Source organism: Berghia stephanieae, unplaced genomic scaffold, assembly GCF_034508935.2.
Source record: "Berghia stephanieae isolate SIO BIC M18660-M18661 unplaced genomic scaffold, UCSD_Bste_1.3 scaffold40, whole genome shotgun sequence".
NCBI classification, from domain to species: domain Eukaryota; kingdom Metazoa; phylum Mollusca; class Gastropoda; order Nudibranchia; family Aeolidiidae; genus Berghia; species Berghia stephanieae.
In genome coordinates, this window is record NW_027625289.1 from 5001 (window position 1) to 27500 (window position 22500).

At 35.4% G+C, this 22500-nt stretch overlaps 1 long non-coding RNA gene across 2 annotated transcripts in view; it reads left to right on the plus strand.

The window, feature by feature from the left end:
* The window catches only part of LOC144961766 (uncharacterized), a 10215-nt gene extending 4930 nt beyond the window's left edge, over positions 1–5285 (plus strand). For both annotated transcript variants that reach the window (XR_013643274.1, XR_013643273.1), the window contains one exon: positions 1–5285. This exon is cut by the window's left edge. This is a non-coding gene — a long non-coding RNA (uncharacterized LOC144961766).
* The last annotated feature ends 17215 nt before the right edge of the window (positions 5286–22500 follow it).

Below are 22500 nucleotides of genomic sequence, written 5' to 3' on the forward strand. Positions count from 1 at the left end.
TGCTTTTTGGTACCAGTAAAGGTTTATAATAAGCCTTTTATGTCTTTCATATCAAATCCCGTTCTTTCCCATCAACTTCCGTTCCTTCCAAATTGAATGATACTAATACTAATTAAGATATGATGGCCTTGGTTTAGAAATAGAAATAATTTTTAAAATTATTTATCAGGGTATACATAGGGTTTCCTAGGGGTTTAGTTTTGCATTTATATTACAGTTATATTACAGTTTATAAATCATCCTTAGATTTGCCAACAAAAGTTCTATCACTGATAAAGTATTTAGTAAGAATTAACAGACTACACCATTTATATAACGCAATATCCACTTAACAATGCTCAAAGTAAAATGAGTAGATTGAGAGATGATGTCTATTAGGCGATATTACAACAATGCACACGTGATCTCATTGTATACAGTAATTCCCCAAATACTTGTGGTACTGTTTTTGTATTGTTTTTGTTTTTGTGTGGCTAAATCTTAAATTTGATGTTATCGTGGCTGAAGTGGTGAAAGTGAAAACGCGTGTTGTAAAATGATAAGTCCTGTCAAACATGCTAACATTTTGGTGTATTATAGAAGAAACCTCGTTTATGGTTTGATTAATGGATATGACACATTTTTATGTGACTGAATCCAAAGTTCGATATTAAGTAAAAAGTGTGAAAGCGCGTGTCAAAAATAACAAATGCCGTTGTAAAGTAATGAACACTTCTGCTTATGATAAAATGGTTTTGTCATTTTCAAGAATGCAAAAACGTTTTCTCCTTCCATTCGCTCTTCTCCATACCAGCCAAATCAACCCTAAAGCTGTTTTGAGGAAAAGGTTCACCATTATTATTTTTTCATCCATTAATCTCATTTTGTATCATATAATGATAATTGCGTCAATTATAATATTATATATGTATTGATTCCTATCAAATCCCGTTCTTTCCTATCAACTTCTGTTCCAAATTGAATGATACTAATACTAATTAAGATATGATGGCCCGGGTTTTAGAAATAGAAATAATTTAAAAAATTATTTATCAGGGTATATAATTTCACAGGATTTCATAGGGGTTTTGTTTTGCATTTCTATTACCGTTATAGAAGGTGTACAAAATCATCCTTAGATTTGCAGACAAAAGTTCTATGATTATTTTTTCATCCATTCATCTCATTTTGTATCATATAATGATAATTACGTCAATTATAATATTATTTATGTATTGATTATTCATGAATTATAAAATAGTTGTCTCTCTCTGAAATAGAATTATGTTGTGTTATGTAACTTGTAATTACGAAAGTAAATATTTACAACATATTTGTATCATATAATGATAATTGCGTCAATTATAATATTATATATGTATTGATTCCTATCAAATCCCGTTCTTTCCTATCAACTTCTATTCCTTCCAAATTGAATGATACTAATACTAATTAAGATATGATGGCCTGGGTTTTAGAAATAGAAATAATTTTAAAAATTATTTATCAGGGTATACAATTTCATAGGATTTCATAGGTGTTTTTTTTTGCATTTCTATTACCGTTTATAGAAGCTGTACAAAATCATCCTTAGATTTGCAAACAAAAATTCTATCACTAATAAAGTATTTATTAAGAATTAATAGACTACAGCATTTATATCGCGCAATATCCACTTAACATGCTCAAAGTAAAATGAGTAGATTGAGACATGATGTCTATTTGGCGATATTACAAGAATGCACACATGATCTCATTGTATACAGTAATTCCCCAAATACTTGTGGTACTGTTTTTGTATTGTTTTTGTTTTAAAAAGTTCCAATTTTATTCTGGTGACCTGCCACTCAAAACCCTCACAATTCTCAATTATATCGGATCAGAGAAAAAGTTCAATTTTTGAACCACATTTCATGGTTTGTTTAATTTGATATTATCACACGGTCTAGTGTGGCTAAATCTAAAATTAGGTATTATCTTGGCTGAAATGGTGAGAGTGAAAACGCGTATTGTAAAATGATAAATCCTGTCAAACATTCTAACATTTTGATGTATTATAGAAGAAACCTCATTTATGGTTTGATTAATGGATATGACACATTTTTATGTGACTGAATCCAAAGTTCGATATTAAGTAAAAAGTGTGAAAGCGCGTGTCAAAAATAACAAATGCCGTTGTAAAGTAATGAACACTTCTGCTTATGATAAAATGGTTTTGTCATTTTCAAGAATGCAAAAACGTTTTCTCCTTCCATTCGCTCTTCTCCATACCAGCCAAATCAACCCTAAAGCTGTTTTGAGGAAAAGGTTCACCATTATTATTTTTTCATCCATTAATCTCATTTTGTATCATATAATGATAATTGCGTCAATTATAATATTATATATGTATTGATTCCTATCAAATCCCGTTCTTTCCTATCAACTTCTGTTCCAAATTGAATGATACTAATACTAATTAAGATATGATGGCCCGGGTTTTAGAAATAGAAATAATTTAAAAAATTATTTATCAGGGTATATAATTTCACAGGATTTCATAGGGGTTTTGTTTTGCATTTCTATTACCGTTATAGAAGGTGTACAAAATCATCCTTAGATTTGCAGACAAAAGTTCTATGATTATTTTTTCATCCATTCATCTCATTTTGTATCATATAATGATAATTACGTCAATTATAATATTATTTATGTATTGATTATTCATGAATTATAAAATAGTTGTCTCTCTCTGAAATAGAATTATGTTGTGTTATGTAACTTGTAATTACGAAAGTAAATATTTACAACATATTTGTATCATATAATGATAATTGCGTCAATTATAATATTATATATGTATTGATTCCTATCAAATCCCGTTCTTTCCTATCAACTTCTATTCCTTCCAAATTGAATGATACTAATACTAATTAAGATATGATGGCCTGGGTTTTAGAAATAGAAATAATTTTAAAAATTATTTATCAGGGTATACAATTTCATAGGATTTCATAGGTGTTTTTTTTTTGCATTTCTATTACCGTTTATAGAAGCTGTACAAAATCATCCTTAGATTTGCAAACAAAAATTCTATCACTAATAAAGTATTTATTAAGAATTAATAGACTACAGCATTTATATCGCGCAATATCCACTTAACATGCTCAAAGTAAAATGAGTAGATTGAGACATGATGTCTATTTGGCGATATTACAAGAATGCACACATGATCTCATTGTATACAGTAATTCCCCAAATACTTGTGGTACTGTTTTTGTATTGTTTTTGTTTTAAAAAGTTCCAATTTTATTCTGGTGACCTGCCAGTCAAAACCCTCACAATTCTCAATTATATCGGACCAGAGAAAAAGTTCAATTTTTGAACCACATTTCATGGTTTGTTTAATTTGATTTATCACACGGTCTAGTGTGGCTAAATCTAAAATTAGGTATTATCTTGGCTGAAATGGTGAGAGTGAAAACGCGTATTGTAAAATGATAAATCCTGTCAAACATTCTAACATTTTGATGTATTATAGAAGAAACCTCATTTATGGTTTGATTAATGGATATGACACATTTTTATGTGACTGAATCCAAAGTTCGATATGAAGTAAAAAGTGTGAAAGCGCGTGTCAAAAATAACAAATGTCGTTGTAAAATAATGAACACTTCCTGCTTATGATAAAATGGTTTTGTCATTTTCAAGAAAACAAAAAAAAAACTTTTTTTCTGCTTCCATTCGCTCTTCTCCATACCAGCCAAATCAACCCTAAAGCTGTTTTGAGGAAAAGGTTCACCATTATTATTTTTTCATCCATTCATCTCATTTTGTATCATATAATGATAATTACATCAATTACAATATTATACATGTATTGATTATTCGTGAATTATAAAATAGTTGTCTCTCCCATTTTGTATCATATAATGATAATTGCGCCAATTATAATATTATATATGTATTGATTCCTATCAAATCCCGTTCTTTCCTATCAACTTCTGTTCCAAATTAAATGATACTAATACTAATTAAAATCTGATGGCCTGGGTTTTAGAAATAGAAAAAAATTATTTATCAGGGTATATAATTTCATAGGATTTCATAGGGGTTTAGTTTTGCATTTATATTACCGTTTATAGAAGCTGTACAAAATCATCCTTAGATTTGCCGACAAAAGTTCTATCACTGATAAAGTATTTAGTAAGAATTGATAGACTACAGCATTTATATCACGCAATATCCACCTAACATGCTCAAAGTAAAATGAGTAGATTGAGACATGATGTCTATTAGGGGATACTACAAGAATGCACACATGATCTCATTGTATACAGTAATTCCCCAAATACTTGTGGTACTGTTTTTGTATCGTTTTTGTTTTAAAAAGTTCCAATTTTATTTAATACCATCTGGTGACCTGCCACTCAAAACCCTCACAATTTTCAATTATATCGGATCAGAGAAAAGGTTCAATTTTTGAACCACATTTCATGGTTTGTTTAATTTGATATTATCACACGGTTATGTGTGGCTAGCCGTGATCTATAGTAAACATATAATATTCTCCTTGTGAATCATCTCTAAATTTTCTGCAATATTGCAGGCACTGTAATCCAAAACTTACTGTCCTTTCCTATGCAGTATTTTGTCCTTGTTTAAGTCATGCAATTGCCATAAAAACCATAAAGACAAAAACTTTCCTTTCACTTTTTGGACTTGATCTGGAATGAGACTATTTGGGTTGGCAAAATATCTCGACTTGGTTGGAGAATTGGGTATAAACAAGTTTAGTTCTTTGTAAATTTGATTTTGGTTTTTGAGATTTAGCCATTTCAAAAACTGTCAATTTTTTTTTTCTAGAAAGTCTGTCTCGTCCTCTCTGATTTGATTTTTTACAGTCTTGTAAGCAGCTTTTAATGATAGTTTTGTAATTATATCGGATGACTTAATCTTTGTATTCACTTGTCATTCAGATATTAAGCATTGATTTGTAATATACATAATGTTTATTGAATTTGATTTGATTTGACCTATGTTACAATTCCTATTGTGGGCACATAATTTTTCTGTGCAGGCAGAGGCATTTCAAGAGAAAAATTATGATACCACACTGCGCCGCTAAGATAAGTAAATACATTAGACATGAATATAATGGCATTGTTAATATTATTTTGCAGATACATATTTTTAAACATATTGGTCTGATAATTTTGTATTGTTATCCATACTTGCAATCCAACCCAAATTTTACTATTGATGTACATAGTTGATGCATTATGCAAAAACTGATTATGAGTATTGTATTAAATTTGAGAGCTCAACATAGTGTTCTTAGATTTGAATTTAAACATTCATGCCTTCAATTTTCATTCTTGAATTCCTTGTGTTGGGGCGGGGGGTCTTCTCCTGCTGACTGTTGTGTTCCACTATCGTTCACACGCTTATAATCTCATCTATTCTATTTGATTGATAATCCCTGGGTGGTGTCTTATGACCTCCCATGGTGGAAAGCGAGGTCGCTTGCTTTGTCTTTGTCTTTTATCCCCTTCATCTGTTTTCCCTTTCTTTGGGTTGGGTTCCTGGCCTCCCATTATGGGCAGGGAGGTATATGCCCCTCTTATTTGTTTTCCAACTTGCTTTCTGTCTTTTCTTTGTCTTGGAATCTGGGTGGGGTTCCTGACCTCCCATAGTGGGCAGGGAGATACTTACTGTGTCTTCTCTTCCCCCTATATCTGTTTTCCAACTTGCTTTCTATTCTGTCTTTGTCTTGGAATGAGATTACTTGGTTTTGTCCTGGTCCTGGCCGGATACCCTGACTGAGAGGGAAACCGTCAAATGTACAGTTAGTTTTGGGAGATGATATTCTTTTCCCCCTTGTAATTCATCTCTCTGTTCTGGGTGGAGTTCCTGACCTCCCATAGTGGGCAGCGAGGTACATACTGTGTCTTCTATCCCCTTATATCTGTTTTCCAACATGCTTTCTGTCTTTGTCTTGGAATGAGATTACTTGGTTTTGTCCTGGCCCTGGCTGGGAGGGAAACAGTCAAATGCATAGTTATTATTTTGGGATATGATATTTTTTTCCCTTGAAATCATCTCTCTGTTATGTATTATTATATTATGTTATTTTGAATGTATAATGTAAGCATTTGAGTGTATTCCTCTTTGTTGGATTTTGTGCTTGCATCCGGATCTCAAAGTACATTGGTGGTGTGCTCTTGGAATCTACATCTGATCCCTATTTGTTCCCAGTTCCCCTGTGTCTTACTTTTTCTTGGGTGCTTTGATTGTAATTCTAGAACTTTTTACTATCCCATTTTCTTCCTTTTTACAGCGCTGACATGACTTAAAACCCTTAAAAACAAAAACAAACATCTCTCTGTTATACACAGCATTATGTTTTCTTTATATTATATATGAATTGTAAAATATTTGAGTATATTCCTCTTAGTAGGGACCTGTGTTTGTGTCTGGACGAGACTTTTAGTGATCTCAAACTAAGTACTTTGATAGAGTGCTTTTGGAATCGACACCTGTTTCTTATTTTAGCCAATTCCGCTTTGTCTTTCCTTTTCTTGTTCCCATAGTGGGCAGGGAAGTACTTCCAAGTCTTCTATCCCCTTATGTCTGTTTTTCAACATGCTTTCTGTCTTTGTTTTAGAATGAGATTACTTGGTTTTGCCCTGACCCTAGCCGGAGTCCTAGCTGGGAGGGAAACAGTCAAATGCATAATTATTGTTTTGGGAGAGGATGTTTTTTTTCCTTGTAAATCATGACTCTGTTATGTATTATTATATTTGTTATTTAAAATTATAATGTAAGCATTTGAGCGGGTGGTTGGATGGGAGCATCACCCTTGAATCGTATACCTATGATGTTCGCATGGGTGTGCGATCCGATAGTGATGTCGTTTCTTCTTCTCTTTACTAGCCTATCCTGCTTCTTTGGTTTGTGATTGTATTTTTGACAGGGGATATTATTTTTTTTTCTGTAAATCTTCTGCCTGTTTGTTCTTGGTTATTTATAATTTAGCTTGTGATATCTTTGGGTTATGATTTTGATTTACATTTGTAATATTTTTGTTAGTGTTAGATTGCTTGTTTTTTTGTTTCAGCGGTCTCTCATATAACCTCAATTGTGTTGGAAGAGACCTAAAGCAACAAACAAACAAAAAAACAAAAAGCATTTGAGTGTGTTCCTTTTTGATAGATTTTGTGCATTTGTCTGGATGAGACTTATGTGTGATCTCAAACTAAGTACATTGGTGGTATGCTCTTGGAATCTACATCTGATCCCTATTTGTTCCCAGTTCCCATATGTCTTAATTTTTCTTGGATGCTTTTATTGTAATTCTAGAACTTTATACTATCCCATTTTCTTCCTTTTTACTGGCGTTAATTTAACCTAAACGTGTTGCAAGCGCCGTAAAACCCTTAAAAACAAACAAAACAAACCTTATCTTGGGTGCTTTGATTATAATTCTAGAACTTTTTACTATCCCATTTTCTTCCTTTTTACTGCCGCTGATATGACCTTAATGTGTTGCAAGCGCCGTAAAATCCTTAAAAACAAAACAAAAACATTTGTCTTGGAATGAGAATATTTGGTTTTGTCCTGACTTGGAGGGAAACAGTCAAATGTATAGTTGTAAATCATCTCTCTGTTATACACTGTATAATTTTTCCTTTTACATAAATACATATGTATGATTCGTAAACAGTTGAGTGTGTTCCTCTATGCGGGGACCTGGGCTTGTGTCTGGATGAGACATTTAGTGATCTCAAACTAAGTACACTGATAGTGTGCTCTTGGAATCTACATCCGCTCCCTATTTGAACCAATTCGCCTTTGTGTTGCTTGTTCTTGGCTGGGTGCTTTAATTGTAATTCTAGAATTTTTGACTATCCCATTTTCCTTTATTCTGGCCCTGATATGACTTGAATGTGTTGCAAGCGCCGTAAAACGCATAAAAACAAAACAAACCTTTCCGTGGTGCTCTCCCATGGTGGGCAGGAGATCATTTGCTGTGTCTTCTATACCCCTTTATCTGTTTCTGAAGGATTTTTTTCTGTCTTTGTCTTGGAATGTTTTTACCCTATCCTGGCCTTTTTCCGAAGTCCTTGGCTGAGAGGGAAACAGTCAAATTTGTAGTGTTTATTTGGGAGGTGACATTGTTTACCTTTTAAATTATCTCTCTGTTATGTATTGATCGTTATATTTTTGTTTTTAACAAATATTTTAAACATTTGAGTGTGTTTCTTTTATTGGGATCCTGTACTGGTGTCTGGATGAGACTTTTAGGTGTTTTAAACTAAGTACATTAATGGTATGCTCTGAGAATTTATGGTTTCTGGGTCCTTTGATTGTAGCTGTATGGGTGGGGTTCACTCCTCCCATAGTGGGCAGGGAGTTTCTTGTCTCCTATATCCCTGTGTCTGTTTTCCAATTGCTTTCTCTCTTTGACTTTGAATGAGATTACTTGGTTTTGTCCTGGCCCTGGCCGGAGCCCTTTGCTAGGAGGGAAACAGTCGAATGTATACTTATAATTTTGGGATATATTTTTTTCCATTGTAAATCATCTCTCTGTTATGTACTGTTTATTTATTTATTTATTTTATTTTGAAAATTTTATTTTTTATTTTTGACATTTGATTTGTAAACATTTGAGTGTACTTCTCTAAGTGGAATCTTGTGCTGGTGTCTGGGTGAGACTTAAAGGTGATCTCAAACCAAGTAGTATGCTCTACATCTGTACCCTATGTCTTACTTTTTCCTCAAGTTCTCTTAACTCTCTCCTTACCACCTCTTGTAAAATCGTCACATTTGTTAAAAGCTTGACATTCTGTAATAGAGTTCATTTTGTCGAACAATATTATGTAGAGAATGTTCTTGTTGCTTTTCTGTTTGAGTAAGAAATGTCTGTTTTTTTGTTGGGTGTGTGTGAAGTTTTGAGGGAAATTCTGAACATGGCTGATAAGAAGATGGATAATTGTACATTAAGAATGTTTTTGCTATCCAATTATTTTCCTTTTTACTGGCGCCGATATGACCTAAATATGTTGCTAGCGCCGTAGAACGTTTAAAAACAAAACGAACAATTGTAAATACAATTTTTTTACCATCACGTTTTCTGCCGTTTTATATGTGGGGTTCCTGACCTCCCAAAGTGGGCAGGGAGGCACTTGCTGTGTCTTCCAATCCACTTCATCTGTATTCCACATGCCTTATGTCTTTGTCTTGGAATGAGAGTACTTGGTTTTGTTCTGGCCTTGGCTGGGAGGGAAACAGTCAAATGTATAGTCAAGAGTTTTGGGAGACGATATTTTTTGTCTTGTATATCACCTCTCTTTTGTGCATTATATTATTTTTGAGTGTGTTCCTCTTAGCAGGGACCCGTGCTTCTGTCAGGATGATACTTTTAGGTGCTCTTGGAATCTACATCTGTTTCCTATTTGAATCAATTTTCTTGGGTGCTTTAATTGTTATTTTTGAACTTTTTACTATCCCATGTTCTTCCTTTTTACTGGCGCTGATATGACCTTAATGTGTTGCAAGCGCCGTTTTGTTTTTGTTTTTAAGGGTTTTACGGCGCTTGCAACACATTTAGGTTATATCAGCGCCAGTAAAAAGGAAGAAAGTGGTATAGTAAAAAGTTCTAGAATTACAATTAAAAAGCACCCAAGAAAAAGTAAGACAAAGGGGAACTGGGAACAAATAGGGATCAGATGAGGTTTCAACAGCATACCACCAATGTACTTAGTTTGAGATCACCTATAAGTCTCATCTGGAGACAAGCACAAAATCCAGCAAAGAGGAATACACTCAAATGCTTACATTATACACTCAAAATAAATATAATAATACATAACAGAGAGATGATTTACAAGGAAAAAATACCATCTCCCAAAACAATAACTATGCATTTGACTGTTTCCCTCCCAGCCAGGGCCAGCAAAAAAAAACCCCAAGTAATCTCATTCCAAGACAAGGGCAGAAAGCATGTTGGTAAACAGATATATAAGGGTATAGAAGACACAGTATGTACCTCCCTGCCCGCTATGGGAGGTCAGGATCTCCACCCAGTGCAAGCGCCGTAAAACCGTCAAAAACAAACTAATAAACATCTCTGCCTTTTTTTTTTTTTTACTGGTGCTAACATATTCTAAATGTGTTGATAGCGCCAGGAAATCCTTAAAAACAAACTCGGTGGGTTTTTTTTCTCGTGGTCCTGCCTGTGTGTTTTAGTGGTGTGACACTCGACTTCAGATTGGAAGGCACAGGATTCGGTTCTTGCTCTGAGCTGCGCATAGTTGAGCCGTTAGAAAAGGGTCACTGCTCACGTTCTCTCGTTCTCTCGCCGTGCTCAGGTGTAAAATTAGCACCCGACTCTTAACAACGTTGTCTCTGTCCGAAAAAAAAAAAAATTGTATTATTGCCTAACCGGCGTATCTCGTCCTACTTGTTTCTGTTGTCAAGGGGCTCATTATAAATAAGGGCTTTAAGCTTGTTTAGTGAATGCTACGCTATATCAAATGCTCTGAATATTGAATATTTTACTTTGTAAACATGCAAGTGCATTCATTCTTCATATCGGGATCCTTTGCTTGTCCTTGTAAATCATGTCTCTATTAATATTACCGAACTATTCTTGCTATTTAATTTTGAATCTATACTTTGTAAACATTTTAGTGTATCCTTCATATTATCAGAATCCTTTGCTTGTGTCTGGTTGTGACTTTTCAAAATTGGCACATTGCTCATGGAATCTTCTGTTCTCTAATTGAACAAATCCTCTTCGCCTTACTTTTTCTTTTGTGCTTTAACTACAGATGTCCTTTGAGTGTCGCAAGCGCCATAAAACTAATACAAACTAAATGAAACACAATTTACAATTTATAAATTCATTTTAAATGAATAATGCAGGTGCCTCTCATTTTTAGATGTTTCTGGGGTAGTTCGAGGTTCATCTTTAGACGTCCGGAGGCCAATTTGTGCCTCCTAGAGCCGATCAGAGTATGTTTGGAGCGATCTGAAGCGGCCTATCGACTCGGAAACTGCCTCGAGCCGTCCGTTAATTTGTCTAGAGGCGGCCAGAGGTAGTCTGGAGCGATCTGGAGCAGACCGCAGCTGCCCGGAGGCCATCTGAAACCTTATGGAATCACCCAGAGCAGTCCGTCAGTAGAGTTATTTTGCATTATTTTGTCACGATTTTAAAGTTATTTTTTTAAGCGTCCGAAGGTATCTGAAGACGCTTGAATCCATTTGAGCCGTCAAGAGTAGTCTGGAACCACCTAGAACCGTCTGTGGTGTCCTTGAAGCCGTCTGAAACCATTCAGATGCCGTCTGGAGCTGCCTGAAGCCACCTGGAGCTGTCCGAGGGACTTTGGAAACGTCTGGATACATTTGAAGCATTTTGCAGAAGCTCGAAGCCATTCAGAACCGTCCGGGGGTAGCCTGAAACCGTCTGAAGGCCGTCCGGAATCTCCAGACCCAATTGAAAGCGTCAGAAGCCGCCCAAAGCCACCAGGAGCCATTTAGAGGCCGTCTAGAAACATCTGAACGTAGTTTGAATCCGTCTGAAGCAGTCCAGAGGTCGTCTGGAGCCGTTCGAAGTCACGTGGAGCCGTTCTGACTAACTCGGAGCCGTCCAGAGGCAGTCTGGAAACGTCCAGATGTCATATAGAGTCGCCCGTAGGTAGTTTGGCGTCACCTGAAGCCGTTTGGAGCAGTCCAGAAACGCCTAGAGGCCTTCCGGAGCCGTCCAAAGCCATCTTGAGCTTTGCGGAGCACTCCAGAAGCCTCTGGGACCGTCCAGAATCCATTGGAGCCTTTTGAAGTTTAATTCCCACCATAAACAACAACTTATACCCCACCCCCCTTCATGATGTCTCAATATTCTGCATTTCGATGTGATGTGAAACCGCTGGATTTCCACCGGACGGGCGTACAGCCGGGCCATAAAAGGCCCACCAAAACGATATGGTGATGCAACAGCAAGAGGGGATTTTTGAAGAAGAAGAAGAAGAAAAAAAAGAAGCATTGGTTACTTGATAATAATAATAATAATAATAATAATAATAATAATAATAATAATAATAATAATAATAATAATAATAATAATAATAATAATAATAATAATCGGGAAGCGTTTATTTATTTATTTATTTATTTATTGTTAATTTTGCGGTTGATGGTCACGAGAATGGATGCCTTCGAGATTAGGTTTTCAAATTATCGAGAATAGTTTAACTAAACTAAGAGCCCAGGCCACCATATTAACAAACAATCTAATATAGGAATAATTAACACACTAAAGATTTGTAATTTGATTTTAACTCATTTTTATTTCTTAAAGCTCAGCAGGAAATCACATAGAATTCGAGTTAGATATTGATGAAACAACAGCCTCCAGTCCAATGCCATTACACAAAGGGATCCTATAACGATGAAAAATACATATATTTTAAAGGCTAGCACTATTCAGTATCAGATACTGAATAGCGGTTTTCCACTAATCAGTATCTGATACTGAATAGTGGTTTTGTACTATTCAGTATCTGAGATTCGGGGAAGTGTACACCAGTGGGGAGTGAACTGGGGACTCTGGGTTTTGTAAAACAGCAATAACAAAATGGGAGGGGATTACTTTTTTACGAAAACCGACAATATGCGGCAAAGTTGTGGAAAGTAGGCAAAGGGTGAGGACTGAACCTGAGGCAGTGAAGTGTACACCAGTGGGGAGTGAACCTGAGACTATGGTTTTTGGCGGGCTTCAGCTAATTTCATATAAAAGCAATTACTTTTTTACGAAGCCCGACGAAACCTGGCAATATCCGACAAAAGTTATGGGTAGTAGGCAACAGTGGGGAGTGAACCTGAGATTCGGGGAAGTGTACACCAGTGGGGAGTGAACCTGAGAGTATGTTTTTTGGCGGGTTTTGTAAAAAAAAAAAAAAGCAATTACTTTTTGTTTACGAAATGCGCCAAATTACAACAAATGGGGCAAAGTTATCGAAAGTAGGAAATAATGGGGAGTGAGCCTGAGACTAAGGGAAGTGTACACCAGTGGGGAGTGAACCAGAGACTATGGTTTTTGGCAGGTTTCAGTGAGATTCACATAAAAGCAATTACTTTTTTACGAAACCCGGAAATATCCGACAAAGTTGTGGGAAGTAGGCAACAGTGGGGAGTGAACCTGAGACTCAGGGAAGTGTACACCAGTGGGGAGTGAACCTGAGACGATGGTTTTTGACGGGTTTCAGCGAGTTTCACATAAAAGCAATTACCTATTTACGAAACCCGGCAATATCTGACAAAGTTATGGGAAGTAGGCAACAGTGGGGAGTGAACCTGAGATTCATGGAAGTATACACCAGTGGGGAGTGAACCTGAGACAATGGTTTTTGGCGGGTTTCAGGGAGTTTCACATAAAAGCAATTACCTCTTTACGAAACTCGGCAATATCCGACAAAGTTATGGGAAGTAGGCAACATTGGGGGTCTAACTTGAGACTCAGGGAACTGTACACCAGTAGGGAGTGAACCTGAGACTCTGGTTTTCGGCGGGTTTCAGCGAGTTTCATATAAAAGCAATTTCTTTTTTACGAAACCTGGCAATGTCCGACAAAGTTATTGAAGTAGGCAACAGTGGGGAGTGAACCTGAGACTCAGGGAAGTGTACACCAGTGGGGAGTGAACCTGAGAGTATGGTTTTTGGCGGGTTTCAGCGAGTTTGACATAAAAGCAATTACCTCTTTACGAAACCTGGCAATATCTGACAAAGTTGTGGAAAGTAGGCAACAGTGGGGAGTGAACCTGAAATTCATAGAAGTATACACCAGTGGGGAGTGAACCTGAGACTATGGTTTTCGGCAGGATTCAGTGAGATTCACATAAAAGCAATTACTTTTTTACGAAACCCTGCAATATCCGACAAAGTTGTGGGAAGTAGACAACAGTGGGGAGTAAACCTGAGACTCAGGGAAGTGTACACCAGTGGGGAGTGAACCTGAGACAATGGTTTTTGGCGGGTTTCAGTGAGTTTCACATAAAAGCAATTACCTCTTTACGAAACCCGACAATATCCGACAAAGTTATGGGAAGTAGGCAACATTGGGGGTCTAACTTGAGACTCAGGGAACTGTACACCAGTAGGGGGTGAACCTGAGACAATGGTTTTTGGCGGGTTTCAGCTAATTTCATATAAAAGCAATTACTTTTTTACGAAACCCGACGAAACTTGCCAATATCCGAGAAAGTTATGGGTAGTAGGCAACAGTGGGGACTGAACCTGAGATTCGGGGAAGTGTACACCAGTGAGGAGTGAACCTGGATCTGGGTTTCGGTGGGTTTTGTAAAAAAAAAAAAAAAAGCAATTACTTTTTGTTTACGAAATGCGCCAAATTCCAAGAAAATGGGGCAAAGTTATCGAAAGTAGGAAATAATGGGGAGTGAACCTGAGACTCAGGGAAGTGTACACCAGTGGGAAGTGAACCTGAGACTATGGTTTTTGGCAGGTTTCAGCGAGTTTCACATAAAAGCAATTACCTCTTTACGAAACCCGGCAATATCCGACAAAGTTATGGGAAGTAGGCAACATTGGGGGGTTAACTTGAGATTCAGGGAAGTTTACACCAGTGGGGAGTGAACCTGAGACTATGGTTTTTGGCGGGTTTCAGCGAGTTTCACATAAAAGCAATTACTTTTTTACGAAACCCGACAATATCCGACAAAGTTGTGGGAAGTAGGTAACATTGGGGCGTTAACTTGAGATTCAGGGCAGTGTACACCAGTGGGGAGTGAACCTGAGACTCTGGTTTTCGGCGGGTTTCAGCGAGTTTCATATTAAAGCAATTACTTTTTTACAAAACCCGAAGAAACCTGGCAATATCCGACAAAGTTATTGAAGTAGGCAACAGTGGGAGATGATCCTGAGATTCAGGGAGTTGTACACTTGTGGGGAGTGAACCTGGGACACTGGATTTTGTAAAAAAGCAATACCAAGGGGGAGGGGAATTACTTTTTTACGAAACCCGCCAAAACCTGACAAAGTTATGGGAAGCAGGCAGCAGTGGGGAGTGAATCTGGGATTCGGACACCGATGAGGATTGAACCTGGGACTGCGAGAGGCTGATACCAGTGGACAGTGAGCTCAGAATGTACTTTTATTTCGAAAACTACCAAAATTATCAAAAGTTTTTGGGAAGTGGGCACCATTGGGCAATGAACCGGGACTCAGGGAAGTGCACACCGGTTGGGAGTGAACCTGGGACTGTGAGAAGAGGATATCAGTGGAAATGAACCTAGGACTATGGAAGATGGATACCAGTGGAAAATGAAGCCGGACTATGGGAGTTGGGTACCCGACGAGAATGAAGCAATTACTTTTTTACCAAACCCGTCGAAAAACCGTAGACTTAGGATTACTCCCCAATAGTGTACACTTCCCTGATTCTCGGGTTCACTCCCCCACTGTTGCCTACTTTCTTTCCATAACTCTGTCGGATATTGTCGGGTTTCATAAAATAGTAATTGCTTTTTTTTTTTTTTACGAAACCCAGTCCGAGGTTCACTCCCCACTGCTGCCTACTTCCCATAACTTTGTCGGGTTTCGGCGTGTTTCGTAAAAAAGAAACACCCATAAAAATACCACGTGTATTCAGTAAATAGATGTCAATTGTAGTCTAATATTCAGTATCTATTATTTATTATTATTATTTTTATTATTATTTATTTATTATTATTATTATTATTATTATTATTATTATTATCACGTAAATTTTAATATAATACAGCAATTAATTCACGGAAGTACATCGCTCAATTAAAAATGGCGAAAGTCCGGCCACATATTTATAATGAATCGGGTTTGTCTTAGATGACAAAACAAACAAACAAACAAACAAACAAACAACAACAACAACAACAACAGCAAATGAGACAAACAGAAAAAAGCAAGATTTTAAAAAGTAATAAACAATAGAAGAGCACATCAATGAAAAACAACAACGAGATTATAACACATAAAAGATATTAGTAATAAATCGATAACTGATTAAATTACTCCAACTACTTGATTAAAAAATAATAATAATCATAATCATAATGATGATGACGATTACAACAAAAACAATAATAATAATAATAGTAATTAAGTAGAAATAATACTACTACTACTACTACTACTACTACTACTACTACTACTACTACTACTACTACTACTACTACTACTACTACTACTACTACTAATAATAATAATAATAATAATAATAATAATAATAATAATAATAATAATAATATTAAAAGAACAAAGTATAATATCAACATTAAAGTATAGTACAAGCAAATAAAATTATTAAAACAAAAGTTTTAAAAATATCAATAGACAGAAGGAAATGGGGGAAGAAAAAAAATAGTTATCCCTGACGGGATTTGAACTCTCGAACCTTAAGCTCAGAGTCAAACAGCTTAATATCCACTAAGCCATGGTGTCACTGAACATTTAGTGACATTTAATCATGTCTATTTAGACATTTAAAATGTATTTGAATGCCACTCTTATTTTGAAATTTTGAACTATGTTAATAGTCTTCAAAAGTCGTGATGTCATCCTGCATCAAAATATGAGAAATATAATGAGGATAGTGCAGCTACTTGGTCTAGTGGTCAGTCCCTTCACCCATCCCAGTATCTAACTATGATGTAGCAGGTTCAAATCCCACTGAGTAAGGTATTTGATTATGCCCCTAGTCTTATTCACATTTCATCATAATACAGTAGTAGTAGTAGTAGTAGTAGTAGTAGTAGTAGTAGTAGTAGTCGTAGTAGTAGTAGTAGTAGTAGTAGTAGTAGTAGTAGTAGTAGTAGTAGTAGTAGCAGCAGCAGCAGCAATAATATTACTCTTGCTATAAGAATATTTCATGATTATATAAATATTGTGTAAACAAATCTCATAGTACAGTGTAAAAAATCATTATCGTCATGTCGTATCTTGTGTTGATTCATAAAATGTGAATTATTTTAGTTGTACCAAGGACGTTAAAAATTTGTTTAAATTCAACCTATTAAATAACTCATCTATTAATTAAATCTTTAGATGATTTTACATTATTATTATCACCATTATTATTTATTTATTATTATTTATTATTATTATTATTATTATTATTATTATTATTATTATTATTATTATTTATTATTATTATTATTATCATTGTTTGCCTTGCTTTATTGATTTTACTTATTTGATTTGTTGATGAAAATAGTATATTCTTGTATGAGTTATATTGGCAATTGCCTAAAAATAAACATTTGAAACCTTATATCTGTTTCCCAAGTTGCTCTTTGTCTTTGTCTTGGAATGGGGTTACTTAGTTTTGTCCCAGCCCTGACTGGAGTCCTTGACTGGGAGGTAAACAGTCAAATGTATAGTTTTTGTTTTGGGAGACTATATTTTTTTCCTTGTAAATCATCTCTGTTATGTATTTTTAGTTATGTATTCTGTAAACATTTGATTGTGTTCTCCTTAGTGGGATCATGTGCTTGAGTCTTGATGAGATTCTTAGATGATCTCAAACTAAGTTCATTGATTGTATGCTCTTGGAATGTACATCTGTTCACTTTTTGAGCCAATTTGCCTTTGGCTTACTTTTTCTTGGGTGCTTTGACTATTCTAATTATTTCTTTTTACTGGCGCTGATATGACGTTCACCCATGGTTAACCGCAATGCAAATGCCTCGTCCGTTTTCACCAAAATAGTCCGTTTTCTTAGCGGCAAGTTCCGTGCGTTTTGTGCACTTTTTGTAACCAGCAAACTAAGTATACAAATTGGTGCAGAAAATTATGAAGATTCGAAAAATAGGTGGCTCCAAATACAATTTTTATTGAAAAGACCTTAAAATTCGTCGTAAGGTCTAGTGAAAACGCGCACTTTGTGACGTTTTGGCGCTCGATGACAAAAGTATTTTAAAAAAACATTCTCACCCATTAAGAACATCTTGATTTGTTTTTGATCGTGGAGATATTTTTGTTTTAATGTTTTCTATTATAATTTACCAAAAATCTAGCTTTTAATTATTTTAAAACATTTTTTTTTTGTCTTCTGACCGCAGAAAAAAACCCAATAAAAATTGCTTTTTTTGCCCGTGCAACAAAACTATGAGTCATTAGGACGACCTATCCTTTACTAAGTATGTACTAGGATGTCTTAGCGCCTGTAAACGAAAAAAAAAAAACAACAACAAGAGACTAAAAAATATTTAAAGCAGTTAAAGAGGTTTCTTTCAACCATTGTGTACAGTACAATAATGCAAATCGAAATGCGGTTTTGTCATCTGTCACCGCCTCTCCCTTCGAGATAACAACAGCTCCATCTACCGACAATGGCATCATGTGTTGTCTAAAAAATAACTGAGAGAATGAGCTTTGTCTTTTGAACGATGTCAACAAACTACAATTTTATTTTGTGCAATCGATATTCATTGAAAAGGTAAGGAACAATCTTTTTCATCTATCATAAATGTCTTATATCATCGTGATGTTATTTTACTTTATGCGCGTGCTAGTGCGATAAGTATCGCGCAATGTATGACAAAAGAATTGAGTTGTGAAAAAAGAATTGGGTCACAGTCATATCATTCTACACACACAATAAGCCTCCAGGATGCAATAGATAGAGTAAGATTATGGCCCATGCTTGGATCTGAACATATTTTTCTATCTTAAGTTACATGTGCTATGTCAGTATTAAATTTAGACCCTTTTAGATTCTATTAGATATAGATTAGCCTGTCGATGATTGATGATAGAATAACGGTGTTTATCATTACTGCTGCCCGAGAAAGAAAGAAACATAACTAATTTATTATTAACTCAGTTGATCAAAAAAAGAACATCTCCACACACAATTCTACCAATACACGCTAATATTCACACACATTGCTTTACCTTTTGCTTGTTCAGGTTTGTTTTTTTTTAAACAGTGTATTGACTTGTTTGTTATATTTCTACTTGCCAGCCTCACAGTCCTTTGTTTCCTTAAAATTAATAAGCATCATGCCTGGGGACCTCGTCAAATGGGAATGCTAGTTTGATTTGTTGAATGGTCAAGATTGCAAGGACTAAAGTTCCATTCTAACAGGTATTTGGAAGTATGTGTTCGTTGTGTGTGTGTTGATGTTGTTGTTGTTGTTTTATTGTTGTTTTGCAGAGAATCTTACCACTGAGCTATCCAAGCCCCGTCAACTAATATGTGTTTAACCTTTCTCACGCAAACACACACACAAATACACAATCACACGCACACACACACACACACACTCGCACGCACACAAACTTGTTCATTCTGTCAGCTCTCAAGCTACGCTATATCGCCTTAAGATGGTAACATTTTCTGTAACTTGATAAACTACGTAATTCACACTTTTGTAGGAAATAATTTTAAATATTGTCTCTTGAGTATGTCATGGGGTTTTGATTTATTTTTCTTTCCTTCCTAGAATGCGCTAATATGGCAGGAGGAAAGAAGCGGCAGAAATCCTTTGTCGACTGTAAAAATCTGAACAAAGTTCCAAGACTCGATCAAGCTTCCCCTGAAATTGACTGGTCGAAGTGCCTGTTTTGTCAAGAAACCATTGAAAATTCTTCTCTCATAAACCCTAAAAAAGCAACCAAGTTAAATTGTATTGAAGACACGTATGTTGCCATTTCGGAGGATATCAAACTTTTTCATGACTCGGGTAGATTGCCAATAGCATTGAAATACAATATTAACCAACCTGTGAAATGTCTTGCTAATTTTTTGAGAGACAATGATGGAGTTTACCATAAGAATTGCAGACACAGGATTCATAAATCAAAACTCAAAAGGCTTGCAAAGAAGATAAATCAATGTAATAGTGAAGCAGTTGCAAGTCCCGATACAAGAGGCACATTAAACACATCACATGTAAGCAAACAATGCTTGTTCTGTAAGGGTTGTGAATGGGGAATTGACTGAGGTCCGGACTCTTGCTCTTTGACAAAAAGTCTACTAGGAAGCTGTCCTTCTTTCAGATACAAGTATTCTTAGAGTATTTGCTGAGGGTGATCTTTTTGCGGTGGAAGCAAAGTATCATAAACCTTGCCTTATACTGTTCCACAGAAGAGCAGACGATTTTACATGTAAAAATACTTCAGACAACAAATACAAAACACACATTGCAGAATGCAAACAGGATATTGTCAATTTTATTGATCAACAACAAGCTCGCACAGACACAAATGTTGTGTTTAAGCTGAATGATCTCTACAATTTACTTTTGTCAAAATTAAATGCCATAAATTTGTCGGATGTATATGTACATAAAACTAGATTCAAAGAAAATTTACTATCGAGAGTTCCTTCTTTAATGGAATACAGGGATGGGCGGGAAGTCTTGCTTACTTTCAAAGAGGGGAATATTATTTCACAAGCAGCTATTGCCGATTTAGATTCAAATGATGATCTTGCAATACAAAAAGCAGTTGATATTATAAGAGCAGAAATAAGAAATCATACATTCATATCACCCCTCAATATAGATCATGATAGCATTGTCAATAGTGTACCACACAAATTAGTGAAAATTGTGAATCGCATTTTAAGTGGTCAGTGTTTGCTAAGTTTAGGTCATCAGAATCGACATACCATGACAATTTCACAGCTTATCATGTTTAACCACAACAACAAAAGCCCGCAAAATTCAGGTAGCACTAGAAAACAGTTGTCCAAGGAAACCCCAATCCCCGTTTATTTAGGAGTCATGGTTTTTGCCAAAACCAGAAAGAAAGGTCTTATTGATAAACTGTCTGCTCTGGGTTTATCAATTTCCTATGCTAGGGTAAAAGATATTACAGCTGAAACCAGTAAAAGAATTTGTCAGTTCTATAAAGAGACAAGTATTTCAACATCATCCAGAGATTTGTCTGTTTGTTGTTTGACAGAGCAACCAACTTATCTGCTGTCAATGAATGCCGGCGTGAACTTTTTACAAAAAAGTCACGCCTTCCAGACAATAGCCACCAACTCGTGAAGCTCTCAAACAGCATTTAAATCGAGCAGTTTACCAAGCTGGTTATGTATGGAAACGCTCTCTTGCTAAAGACCCTAGTCTTCCTTCCAAATCAGATTTTGGTTGGAAAGAAGATGGGATGCCAAAGTGGTCCACTTTGACTGACCTTACACATGCCTCACAAAATCTGATTAAATGTAACTGTTCATCAAAGGGATGCTCCAAAAGATGCAATTCTGTTAAGGCATCTCTTCCATGTAATCTGTTATGTGCCTGCAATGGTCAATGTTCTAGAGACAATGATTGACTTTAAACACGTTTTTCAATTGTATGTTTTCAACAAACTATGGAATTAAAAAGGGATGTAAATCTATAATGATGCTGCTGTTAAATATGTACACAGAAAAAAAATGTTTTAAATGGTTCAATTCTTCATTAAATAAATATGTATTGTACAATATATATAAATTTAAACGTGTTATTTGCTATATGATAGAAATACATTGTACTCTTATTTTGAGAGTGATTGTACGTGTGTGTCGGGAGGAGAAGGGGTACTTGCTTTGGCAGTTGAATTGTCTATTATTGTTTTTTTTAAAATCAAATTAATATTGCTTGATTTTAGAGGATGTGAAGATTATAAATGTTTTTGGAATGCATGGCATTTCAAATATATGTCAGATTCTAAACTATTTAAACAGTTTCCAGGAAGGAGATACATATATTTTTTTAATTTCCTGAAAAATCCCAATTGAATTTCGTATTTTCTTATATATTTCAATAAAATTCAAATGGAAAAATATTTTCTGAGTCCAAAGTACGCAAGGGAATACCAAAATAACCACATCATTATAAAATATTTATAAAACCGTAATTTTTTGAGAAAAAAAATAAAATGTTGAAAAAATGTATTTTGTCACCTTTAAAGGGCAATAACTCTTGGTTCCAGCTATATTTCAACTTGGAGCCACCTATTTTCGAAAACCTCATAAAATTCTGCACTTTGTGTGAAAATTTCATGCTGGTTACACGATTTGCACAATTTTTCCATTAAGGGAACGGACTAAAAGCGGAATCTGTTACGTCGCCTCACATACTGGTCGTTTATGGTTAACTGCGATGAAATAGCTCGCTCCGTTTTCACAAAAAAGCAGTAAATTTTACGGCACGACTTAGATACTGCTAGCGTTGATTAAGGCTTTCCGAAATCTCGCTTTCATTTTCAAGTGAGTACTAAGTTGGAAATACGACTAACTCGGTCGACAAACGCCTCACATTAATCAACCCTCTCCTTCACAGCCATTTTCAGGATTTTCCCCAAGACTTCACACCCAACTAACACAATAATATTTATTTTTTATCACTCAAACACAATAGCAGTAAATTCTTACGACACATATCTAATTTTTTAACAAAACATGTTCTACAACACACTGGTCATTTTCTTTAAGTTTTATGATGTACAAAAGGAAAAATGTTGGTTGTATCGTAACAAATGTGACGATTT